Source organism: Canis aureus, chromosome 12 (genome assembly GCF_053574225.1).
Source record: "Canis aureus isolate CA01 chromosome 12, VMU_Caureus_v.1.0, whole genome shotgun sequence".
In the NCBI taxonomy this organism is placed as follows: Eukaryota; Metazoa; Chordata; class Mammalia; order Carnivora; family Canidae; genus Canis; species Canis aureus.
Genome location: NC_135622.1, coordinates 54,450,678 through 54,463,629, shown reverse-complemented (window position 1 = coordinate 54,463,629; position 12,952 = coordinate 54,450,678). Strand labels below are relative to the sequence as shown.

The following is a 12,952-nucleotide window of genomic DNA, read 5'->3' as shown; positions in this document are numbered from 1 at the left end:
ATGCTACAACACGGATAAGCCTTGAAAATGTTATGCTAAGCTAAAGTAGTCACAAAAGACCACAGATTATATGATTCTATTGACAGGAAATATTCACAGCTGACAAATTGATAGAGACAAATTGATAGAGATTAACGCTTGCCAGGGACTGGGGTAGAGGAGGTAATGAGTGATTGCTAACAAGGACAAAGTTTCATTTTGGAGAGAGGAAAATGTGCTCAAATTAGCTTGTGGTGGTGATTGCACAAATTTGTGAATGTACTGAAATCTTTTCAATTGCACACTCTGAATGGTGAGTTGCATGGTATGTGAATTATATATCAATAAAGCTCTTAAAATAGTTATACCAAAAAAAAAATAGTTATACCTCAAATCTGACTCATAAGAGAAAGAAAATGTTACACTTCCACAGTCCAAAGAAAAGAGAGCAAAATACATAAGCAGAAAGTCTCTCTTAAAAGAGAATATGTATAAATGACCAATGACTGGGTGCCTGAGTGGCTCAGTCAGTTAAGTGTCTGCCTTTGGCTCAGGTCATGATCCCAGCATCCTGGGATGGAGACTCACATCAGGCTCCCTGCTTAGTGGGGAGTCTGCCTCTCCCTCTGCTCATGCTCTCTGTCTCTGTCTCTGTCTCGCAAATAAAAAAAAAAAAGTGACCAATAACATACAAAGGGATGCTGTTTATCAATTATCAGACTAATGCAAATAAAACAAAAATCAGATATATTTTCTCCAATAAGACCCACAAAAATTAAAGATTGGCAATATCCAGCTTTGGTGAAGTTATAATTAAATAACTTCTCCAACCTCAACACTTACATATGCCTAGCTGAACAAATTTTCTAGAAATAACTTTTGCAGTATGTATCAAAATGTGTGATATGCATAACTTCTATCTAACTTTAAAGTCATGGTAGCATGAGATTTATAAACAAATATTCAAAAAAAAAAAACTAATATTCAAAACTGTTCCTATAGTGCATGACACAGAAGTGACCTGACACAGTGTCCTGGAGGGACCCCGATGAGCCAGGCATCCACCTTTGGCTCCAGGCTGCGAGGAAGGTCTGCAGGGTTCTGGGACAGAGACCTGGACAGCTAGGGGGCTGGGATTTGAGACACATTGTGGTCCTTACACATGTGTAGTACAGACTGGTCAGTTGTGTACAATTTGGTACAGATATTCTATGTCCCAACAATTGGTCTGGCCTCCTGTGAATATGGGCTGAAAGTTGGCCCTATGAAGACACAAGTGTTGAAAATGCCTGCAGTAGACATCATCAGAGTGTGTTTATAATGCCAAAAGAATAAGTGTTCAACGTTAGGGCATTAGTTAAGAAAATCAGGTATATTAAAAAAAATATGATAGTCTGTGGCCATACACGTGATTTGAAAACATATACCTATTAAACATGCAGAAATATCTGTGATATAATACTGAATGAAAAAATTATTTGACAACATGGAGAATTAGAGTATAAAAATGTAAAAGTACTCATGCACATAAGCCTGTGTGCCTAAATAAAGAAATATCACCTGGGAGGCTCCCAGGTCACCTCTTCCATGAAGTTCTTGCCATCCAGACCAAGTTCTTGCCATCACATAGGTTGCGTCCCATTGTTGTAGAAAGGGGAGAGAGAAGGGTGAGTTTTGTGGCAAGGCAAGGAACAATAAAATGATAAATTCAGAAACTGAAAAGTTCTATGAATAAAATTTACAAGAGTGAGATATGAGAGGGAGGACTATTTAGCAAGAATCGTCAGGGTAGAACTCTGAGGAGGTGACATTTAAACAGAGGTCACCGTGATAAGAGCCAGAAATGTGAAAACTATGGAACAAAGAGTTCACGCAGGGAGAACAATAACTATACAAAGTTCCAGAGATGAAGATGTGTTTGAGGTACTCAAGCCCTAGAATGAAGGCCAAGGAAATAGGGATGCGATGAGCCAGAGAGAGGCGATAGAAGTTGCAGACAGAGACCAAACCTCACAGACCCATGGATGTCTTGTCAGGCATAGAAATTTGATTTTATTTTTTAAATGGGAAACCGTAAAAAAAGATGGGAAACCATTGCAGAGGAAGAAATGTCAAATTTACTTTACGATAGATTCCTAGGCTGCTGGTCAGTGAATTTACTGGAGGGCAGGGGTGGGCAGAGTAGAAGGAAGGAGAATAGCAGGTGCCATTACAGTAGCACAGGTGCCAGATGTTGGCGTACATGGCACTGGCAGCCATAGACACAATAAGGCAGTGAAAGGTGTTCAGATTCGAGGGATATTTTAGAAGTAGTGCTCACCAAACTGCTGATGGATGGGATGTGGGGGTGCAGGAAAGAGGAGAATCAAAGCTTAGGTCTTTGGCTTGAATGACAATGTCACTGAGGGGAGGAACAGATCAGGGTATTGGAATTCAAGTGTTCTTTCCTGGAAACTAACTTTAGGATTCTAGTTAATTACTTACATGAAGCTGTTGAGAGGCTGTTTGATATTTGTACCCGAAACTCACAGGGGACAGGTCAGAATTGACCATCTCAGTTTCAAGTGTTCTCAGTAGGGAGGTGGTAGCTAAAGATGGGAGACCGGCTAAGATCACTTAAAGAATGTGGATGCAAAAGAGAAGATGAATAAGAGATTGAATTCTGGAGCCCTCCAAAGCTGGGAGGAGGAGAATAGAAAGTAGAACAGAGATGAGGAAACTTTTTTTCTATAAAAGGCCAGGCCATAGCCATTTTTACTTCTGAAGGCTATACCACACCCCACTTGTGGCTACTCAGCTCTGGCACTGTATCATGAAAGTAGCCACAGGAACACTTCAGGAAGACTGAAGATCACCACCAAACAACCAGAAGCTAGGTGACAGGTCAGAACAGTCCCCAGAAGGAACCAATCCTGCCAACACTTTGATCTAGGACTTCTAGGCTCCAGTATATTAGCAAGTGGGCATGGCTGCATTCCATGAAAACTTCATTTACAAAAGGAGGCAGCAGGCAGACTGAGACCAGCAGCTGTGATTTGCCACCACTGGACTGGACAGACAGGGAGGAATAGTGATGGTGGTTGAAAGCAAGCAAATAGATCATAGTGTCATAGAAACCTGGAGAAAGTGCTTTAAGGTAGAAACAACAGTAGATCATGTCTAACAGAGTAAAAAGAAGCCGGAGCATAAAGCTTGCCAACTGTACAAGATTATGTGGTTTGCTGAAAGCAAGGTTGTCTTCTATAATCTCCTGGGGATACAGCTCCTTCTTTCTCCAGTGTTCTCCACCAAAAATCTCCTTTTAACAAATCCCCCCTCATCCTCTAGGTTTCTAATACTACCTGAACCCAGAAGCTCTGTGGGAAACAGAATAACAGACCCTCAAAAAGGTCTACATGCTAGTCCATGTAACTTGTAAATATATGACCTATTACTTTGCAGCTTTGACTGAATTAGGACTTTGTGATAGGGAAATTATCCTGAATTACCTGGATGGGCCTTATGTAATCACAAGGGTCCTGTCACAGGCTGAATTGTGTCTCTCAGAATTCATACGCTAAAATTCTAACCCCAAAGACCTCAGAATAGGACCTTACTTGGAACTAATGTGATTGCAGATATAACCAGTTAAACAAAGGTCATACTGAAGTATGGTGGCCCCTTAATCCCATATGACCTGTGCCCTTCAGGAAAGGGGAAATTTGTACATGAACAAGCATATACAGGGAGAGTGCCATGTGAGATGAAGGTCAGAGGTCATGTGAGAAGTCAGAGTGACAGTTCTGTAAGCCAAGGAACATTGAAGATCGCCACTAAACAACCAGAAGTTAGGTGACAGGTCAGAACAATACCCAGAAGGAAGCAACCCTGCTAACCTTTTGATCTAGGACTTCTAGCCTCCAGAACTGTCAAAAAAAAAAAAAAAACACACAAAACATGTCTGCTGTTTCAGCCACCCAGTTTGTGGCTCTGGACTTTGTTCTTGCAGCCCTGGCAAATTAATACAGGTTCTTAAAAGTGAATACAGGAGGCAGGAGAGGATTGAATATGGAAAAAGGATTATGAACCAAGGAACAGGGACAGTCTCTGGAAGCTAGAAAAGACAAAGAAAAGCATTCTGCTCTGGAGCCTCCGAAAGAAATGCACCCCTGCCAATACCTTGCTTTTAGCCCAGGGAGACTCCTGTTGGCCATCTGACCTAGGGACCTTCATGACAATAAATTTGCATGGTTTTAAGTCACTAAGACGGTGGTGATTTGTCACAGCAGCCACAGAAAATGAAGACACTTCCCGAGCTTCAAATCCCTCACACACTTAGGCACAAGGTGAATTCCTGTTCTGTGGGCTGGACAAAGCTTAAGCCACAAAGCTTAGAGCCAAGTGCCAGAATTTCAGTGTAGTGCACCGCACATGCTCAGTAAATCAATGCAGGTTAATGTATGTTGAATGACTCTGCCTTTCACCATGCTCTTCACTGCCTTTTCTACCTGCCTATAAGCATACTCCAGGTTTAATTTTCTGGTCTTGCAGCTCATGCTCTTTACATTCCTTAATCATTTTTATTGCATTTTATTGGACTACTCTAAACTGTCCTAAGCTCTTCTGAAATTCAAGAACAAAAACAAAAGAAGGCTTTGAAGACCCAGCAAGAAACAGGGCCCATTAGGAAAGTGTCTTTAGCAGAAGGTTGTAATGTGAAATCACTTGAGCTAATTTGCTGCAAATCACAGCTGAATCTATTGCAGCGGGCAGATCTGAATGGGCAATTTCATAGGAGGAGATGAGCTGACTTGATCCTTACCCAGCTGCAAATCCAGTGAGTCTTTTAGGGTGAAAAAAGTACCCATTATGGTTTATTGAAAACATCTTCTTAATGATTACAGATAGGTTTGTTAAATCATTGATTTTTTTTTATATTGGAACTGCATGTCTAGCTATGCATGTCTTTGTGCTAAATATTCCAAAGTATGAATGAGAGTCTCCTAAACACTGAGTTAATGATGGAGTCTCCAGGATGTCCTTGATTGCAAGCTCAGTAGCAACTTTGGAGTTAAAATGTGTTATAATCTATCTCTGCAGCAGAGAACCCCTCATTTCAGACAATAGAGAGTCAGCTGATAGTTACAATTATGTCAAACCCAACCAGATCTAACCTCAGTTATAATAAGGGTTGAGCATATCCTTTGTGAGGCTGTAACTCAGACATTTTTTGAAAAGTAATCCATGTGTTGCACCTTTATATTTGACCTCATTTAATCATCCCCACAGGTATACGAGGTAGAGATTCTTAGTGCTAATTTGTAGATAAGGAACCTAAAGCTAAGGGTGTTCATCAGAAGTTTCCAAGGCCAGGCAGAAAGTTAAGGGCAGAGCTGAAACATGTACAGGAAACTTTGTGTGTCGAATGTCCTTTTCATGGTGCTATGTGCCCCCAATTCAGGTGGTAGAGCAAGGTTCCACCAGAAATGGTGAACTCATGCTCCTACTCCAAGATGACTGCAATCTAATTGAAACCATAGGCTCTTGCTTTTAATATTTGGAAAGGACATTTGATACACTCTCCTATGTCTTAGAAGGTGAGCTACTTTATGAGGAGGAGCCTTGGGACTTGTCATGGGTCAGTGAGGGGGAAACTGGAACCAGAATCCAAGATTTTGGTTGCCTCACTTTGCCTTCTTCAGCAGCACGCATGGATGGAAGGATCTGCAGGGAGTGAAAACAAAGGCATCACCCAGTACCAAACTGAAGAAATCACAGTATAAAGGTGTGCTCGGAGCTGATTAGGGTAGACTTAGGAAGAATTTCTGGAAATAGCAAACTCAAAAGCAAGCAAACCAAAACAAAAAAAAAAAAAAAAAGGAAGGAAGGAAAACCACAAAAGTAGAGGGCAGCATGTATTTGAGTTCTTACATATAATCATCACTAAAATATTTGTGCAGGGCTAGACATGCAGGTAAGTTTGGCCACTGTGCAGAGTCTGAAAAGGGGAACAGTGGAAATCAGAATGTGTAAAATAGAAGGAAGCTAGTATCAGCTCCAAATGTAAAACTAAGCCAAAAGTCATCTGGTATGCACACACGTCTGCTTCACCCCATTAGTTCCTCCAACCAACGCAACGCAGCATATTCTTCCCATGGGGCCAAGGGGGTGTGGTGGGAAAACCTTTGACAAAATCACTCATGCTAAGGTAGTGCACACTTAAAATACTCTCTCCCGTGAGCCCATTCCAATTTTAAAAGACCATGGGGGGGGGGGCGGGGGGAGGCGGTATGATTAACCCAAATGAATTCATCACTAATGGTGATATGTCAATCATTGAAGAGGGAGTGGTTTCTTGGGCTTTTCCCATTGCAGAAAGGAGGATCCCCAGACCTGCCATCTGTGAATAACTTGACAGACGATATGGCGAACCACTGGGAGCTGGGGATTTGTGCACAGCATGATGATTCCTGGTGGGTGGTTAGTTCAGAACATGGAGCCATAAAAACCAGATTCCAGTCCCTGCTCCACTACCAATGTGTGGGTGATTATGTATAAGGCACTTCCCCTTGCTGGGCTTCTGTTTCTTTCCTCCCTTGGCAAGAAAGTTATGCATGGTCTCAAGGCCCCTTGTGATTTGACTATATGATTCTAGCTCTGCCCTCATCCTTCCCTTATTTGGGAAATGTCCCTTATTTGTAATATTAAAATAATAACTGTATCTCACTGATAGCCTCATAGTAAACAAGATAATCTTTATAAAAAGGGCTTAGATAGTTCCTGGCACACAGCAAGCACCATTGATGTTAAGTCTTCATCATTGTAAATAATGATAGATGATAAATTGGTAGTTTTTCCCCTCCCCTGACTTCTTCCATGAGGCACAACGCGCAGGCGCATCATGACCAAAGTGTATATTTCCACCAATTTGTAGTGTTTGGGGAAGAATGATCCCCTTAAGACTAATCAATCATATACGATCCCCTCCCTCCACACATGTTAAAAGTCTTCAATGGCTCTTGAAGATAGCTTTTGAGATAAAGTCCGCTCTCCCTGGTTGGTTTACGGTCTACTGCTTCGCTTTATACACAGTGGGTGACCCTAGCTCTTGAAACACACCATGCACTCTTAAACACGCATATATTTTTAAAAGCAGCTCCTTCTGCATGGAATGCATTTTTCCAGCCCATACCCCTTCTGCACACTGCTATCTCATATACCTTCAAGGCCCAAGCCAAAGGTCAGTTTCTTTGTGAGCCTCCATTACCTTCTCTTGGCAGAAAGTTTTCCTCCTTCTCCAAACTCATATGTCACTTGATTTGCTCCTCCAACAGAGCATGCATATCAATCTAACTCAACCTGCACTGATGGACTGGACAGGTGTGCTCTCCTCAAAGGATTTTTTTTTTTAAGATTTTATTTATTTATTCATGAGAGACACAGTGAGAGGCAGAGACACAAGCAGAGGGAGAAGCAGGCTCCATGCAGGGAGCCCGATGTGGGACTTGATCCCAGATCCCCAGGATCATGTCCTGGGCCAAAGGCAGGGGCTAAACCACTGAGCCACCCAGGGATCCCCTCCGCAAAGGATTCTTGAAGGCAGAGATTCTTATTCATGCCCTAGGATCATCTCATAGGCCAGGAAGAGAGAGGCTGAGAGATGACCTTGGGGACAGTGCTTAGGAAAAGTACCTGAGGATGTGGTGAAGCAGGAAGAGCATTAATAACAAAAATCCTTGGCCAACTAACCAAGCTGAAGAAAGAAGATAAAATTTAGAGCCAGGTGGGGGACACCCGGGTGGCTCAGTCAGTTGAGTGTCTGATTTCTGGTTTTGGCTTCAGTCATGACCTCAGGGTCCTGGGATGGAGCCATGCATCAGGCTCTGGGCTCAGCAGGAAATCTGCTTGAGATTCTCTCCCTCTCCCTCTGCCCCTTCCCCTACTTGTGTGTTCTCTCTCTCTCTCTCTCTCTCTCTCTCTCTTTCTCTGAAATAAATAAATCTTTTTTAAAAAGTTGGAGCCAGCAGCGGTTTGGCGCCTGCCTTTGGCTCAGGACGCGATCCTGGAGTCCCGGGATCGAGTTCCACATCAGGCTCCTGGCATGGAGCCTGCTTCTCCCTCCTCCTGTGTCTCTGCCTTTCTCTCTCTCTCTCTCTCTCTCTCTCTCTCTCTCTAATAAATAAATAAATAAATAAATAAATAAATAAATAAATAACTTTAAAAAAAAGTTGGAGCCAGGTGGAAAGCTGACCGAGAGCAGGTCTGCTGTCAGCTACAGGGAAGCTTAGGGCATAATCATTTTGGGGGCAGGGGACAGTCCTAGAAACACAAGGCTAGAGTGAGGCCAGGTGGCCCAGATCTAAACCCATAGAAAATGGGTAGATGGTGGCACTTCTTTGACATAGTTTCTGAGATATTTAGTTCAGAGTAGGAGCAAGGCAGATCTTTATGGGATCCATAAGGATCTAGATGCTCTGAATCCCCCGAAAGCCCAGCACATAGGAAACCTTCAGTATGTGCTACAGTACATTCGGTACATGGATGGCCTCAGCTTCTTCCTACTTCACTCTCCGATGGCGCTCCCAACAGACACAGACACTGCCGTCCAACTCTGCATGCATTTCTGATGCTTCCCCCATTCCAATCAGCCTCATGCATACCAAGCCCACTTCCACCCCAAAGCCTTTATTACCTACAATGTTCTTAACCAGGTATCCTCATGGCTTGCTCCTGCCCTTCCTTTATTTTGGTCCCCAAATATCCCTAATCGATTAAAATGAAAACTACATCTTCCCCATATCCACCCAAATTCTCTATCCCTCTAACCTTATTTTTCAACATAGTCATTTTCATGACCCGACTTCCTGCACATTTACTTGCTTAGCAATCCATTTCTGTCTCTGGCTCAGTAGTATGTAAGCTTCCAGAGGGCAGGGACTCCTCTCCTTTGTTCTCTTATATACATGAATGCCTTATAGCAAGGCTTAGGTCACAGTTGGCATTAAATAAACATAAGCTGAGTGAAGAAACCAGGAAGCTATACTACTTCTAGCTACAAAAAGTCTTTATACAGAAAATAGATGCTGTCTGGCTCCATGTACATATGTTTCGCTAACACCATCTTGAATCTCCATGAAATTCACTGCCTATTTGAAGACAGCACATGTTCAAGTGTTGACATTTCAATGTGTCGGCCACTCCAAAAGTCCCAATTCTGATTGAATCATAGATCTTGCCTCCCGTCCTGTATTAATAAGCCCTGGGCATACCCTGTTGTTGTGCTCACCCGAGACATCACAATGGGCCTGGCCCTCAATACCTTTTTTTTTTCCAAAGGAATTGCAAGAACATAGCAGAACACACCAGTTGTAAACCTCTCAGAGCATCCCTGCTACCATTCCAGCTCATTTTGAATGGAAGCTGATAAAGATTGACTACCGTTATGTGGTAGCAATTCATCATACTTAGAGTCTCTCTTTTCAACATCAATCTTATAAATTCACCAGGAGACATAATAGTGTAAATATATTATTCATAAACTAGAGTGAATCCCCACTCACCACCATAACCATTTTGACAATAAATCATAACATGTAAATGGTTTTCTTCTTTGTTTTTGTGAGGGTTTTTTTTTTCCCTCTCATTTTGGAGACTCAACAAGATACATCTCTAAGCAGAACAGAGAGCAGCAGAAAGAATTCTCTGAGCTAGAGCAGAAACTCATAAAGAAGAACCCGGATCAAATGCACAAACGTGAGTTGAACTGAGATGACTTCACATTTACTAAACCATCATAGAATCTTTCTTATTGTATCGCAAATGAATGAATGAGTATATGCGGAATATGCCCTTTTCGGCCTTTAAGGCAGGCTGTGAGGCCATTTAAGTGGAAATCCTCACTGTTTGGGACTGGGGAGGGAGACATTCACTGGCATGGGAAGGAAAGGAGCCCTCCCTGATGGAGCAGACATCAGTGTAGAGACAAAAAAGCCTGCAAAGAAAACGTGCATTCCTTTAGCATTGCATGCTCTGCGACAAGTGCATCACACACATTATCTCTTTCCATCTCACACAACCCCACAAGCAGGCAGGATGGCCTCCCTTTTATAAATGAAGGAAGCCAGACATGCAGTGATAAAGTAACTTGCCACTTACGCACAGCAGTGGAATGGTTGATCTTGGACTGGAATCAACCCATCTGTCTGATTCCAAGGCTCCTGCTTTTGAATACAATGCTGACTCCTATTGTCTGTGCTTTGCCTACCCCCTGGGGCTGGCGGAGAACAGCACAGCTTCTTAGACCAGAATGGCTGGTTTTACAGAAAGACTCCTAAAAGGGGAAAGTCACAGCTCTTTCTCACACTTACTTGGCTAATCCAGGAATGGAGACACTGAAGTGGTGGGTAAGGATACTGGCTCATACTCACCTCTTCTAGGCTGCAAGCTGTCAGCATTTATACTATGATTAGTTGGAGATTATAACTGTATTTAAAACCCTGGGTGTGACCTATTCAGGAGGATCAAAGGCCACCTTTGTGATTGAATGTTATTCCAAAGAGGCCAAGGGAGTGCCCCCTAATTAAGGAGTGAAACTCTAGGCACCCAAGAAAGAAGTAACTACCAATAATAATGAGACCTTTGAAGTTTATACAGCATTTTTCATGACTGGTCTCATTTGCTGTAAAAGAAGAAATCTCCATTTGTTGCCGACCTCCAGTGTTTCCGGAACAGTGACGGGTTACTTTACAGGTGGTATGATGTCTGCGGGGCAGAGTGGCAGGTCCATGGGGGTGTGCCTGTCTCACCAGCAGGGATGCCAAGGGTCAGAGAGCAGAGAGCCCCGTACCTGGCCTTCCTCCCCGTTCACTGCCCCCTGATGTGCCAGCTGCCAGAGCTGCCCACTCTTCCCCATCCCTCCCTCAAATCACTGCTAATTCTAGAACAAGATAAAAAATGCCAGTTGTCAGAATCTAAAAACTGAGCTTATGTCTCACAAGTCTGTTTTGTTTCAACATGATTGGAATTAGTCTGAAACTGAGAAATTACCTAAGAACAGTTGGACACATTTCATAGGCAAGATTCCAGTGTAGAAATTAAAGGCAAATGGTTGTCGTGAATTTGGGAAGCTATGCACAATCTGGGGGAAAAAAAATAACTGTGCTTCCATCCTAAGAGATGTAGGCCAGACACGAAGGCAAGGCGAGAGGAAGGGAAACACTCTTCACACTGGACAAAAATGTAAAAATTAAAATCACATATGACACATGGTGGCTATGAGAAACAAGGTATGGGGGAAGAGATTATAGCATAGAGCTGATTTTAGGGACACAGAAAATTATCCCCCATTCCCCCAAATGCCCTGCCATCCCTCTAGTTACCGAGACATTGCCATAATGGGAAGAACATACTTAGCGTTGCCCAAAGGAAAACTGAGCTCAAATGATATAGATCAATGTGCCAGCCCCAAATCTGTCTCTTACCAGTTGTGGGGATGTCTGGGATGAAGGAGCGTCACTCAGCCAATGGCTTCATCATCCGTAGCGATACCACCTGCACCGTGCCTCTTCCATGAGGTGGCTGTGACACGGAAGAAATGATGCACAATCACTAATCATCCAAATGAAAACGAAAAGCAGGTGACACTGTTCATTTTAACAAGCAGTTCACCGAGCTCTGCAACAAGCCCCAATTTAAAAAAGACTCGAATAATGGATGACAAAGTCAAACAAACCAATAGAACAGGGTCAATAAAGCTGAGGAGCTGTGGAAAAAAAAATTTTTTTTGAGAAAAAAAAATGTTTCTGGCCAAAGAATAAAGGATTTAAGTTTTGGAAGAAGATAAAAATAAAGAACGAATAGGCTGGCTTAGGCAGAGGGTATTGTGCTAAAAACTGAATAAGAGAAAGCAGAATGACACAGAGTCTGTATTGGCTCTTGTCACTGGAACTGTTAAAGAAATCTAGATGTTTCCCAATGAGAAATGTTGGAAAGAGAACTCCTGCATCATAAAGATGTGAAAGCTTCTCACTATTATGTTGTCCTCTAATTTTAATATTTGATGGAAAGCCACAAAGTCAGGTGGGATCAATTTCAAAATGCATTATCGGAGGCCCTGATACAGTTTAGAAAAAAATCAACTTCATGTTGAGTGTACCAGTGGATTAATAACGTTCCTCATGATACCAAGAGATGGTCACTTACAGTCCAACACAAGAAATATGCAGGAAAGCCCATCGGTAACTGCTGTATGATCTCGGAGAGTTAACTTCATTAGACGTGGATACTCTCACCTGGAGGGAGTGGGGCTGGACCATTCAGGATCATCTGAAAGGTCGCTCTAGCTCTGATGATCTAAAATTCTATTATTCCACAAAGAAGAGGTGGCCAGAGAACAGAACCATGCCTCTGAAAGAAAAAATGTTCTTCAGGTATGGAAGAAAAGTCACCCACCCTAAATTTCAGGCAACAAGGATTATCAAATCTTTCTCTGAAAACAACAGCAGTGAGTTGGGCATACATGGAGAACAAAGGTGAGCTAAAGAGAAAAAGATCCTCATTTGTGGCTTTTGTGGCCTCAGAGCAAAAGCAGATCATGTTAACTATCGTTACTTGTAATGCAGCCTTCCAGATGACAAGACCCTTAACTACGACATGTGAACACAGTATTAACCATTTTATTTATCTTCATTTATTTATTGTTTTAGAGAGGGAGAGAGAAAGGGTGGGGGCGGGAATAGAGGGAGAGAGAGAGAGAGAGAATTTTAAGCAGGCTCCATGCCCAGCCAGAGCCCAACGTGAGGCTCAAGCTCCCAACCTGAGCCAAAAATCAAGAGTCGAATGCGCCACTGACTCAGACACCAGGTGCCCCAATGTGTTAAGCAATTTAAAGTCTTTATCAGAATGCCCATTTCAAAAAAGTGAAAGCATGTAAGCCATTTCACAAATACCCTAGAGCTGATGACCAGCTAAAACAAGACTGTCAGATCTTCTAGCC

General features: G+C 42.6%; 1 long non-coding RNA gene across 3 annotated transcripts in view; it reads right to left on the bottom strand.

Moving 5' to 3' along the window:
• Positions 1 to 12,952, bottom strand: part of LOC144281221 (uncharacterized) — a 366,661-nt gene that overhangs the window by 309,346 nt on the left and 44,363 nt on the right. For all 3 annotated transcript variants that reach the window (XR_013349728.1, XR_013349729.1, XR_013349730.1), the window contains exon 2: positions 11,439 to 11,535. This is a non-coding gene — a long non-coding RNA (uncharacterized LOC144281221). The remainder of the gene's footprint in view (positions 1 to 11,438; positions 11,536 to 12,952) is intronic.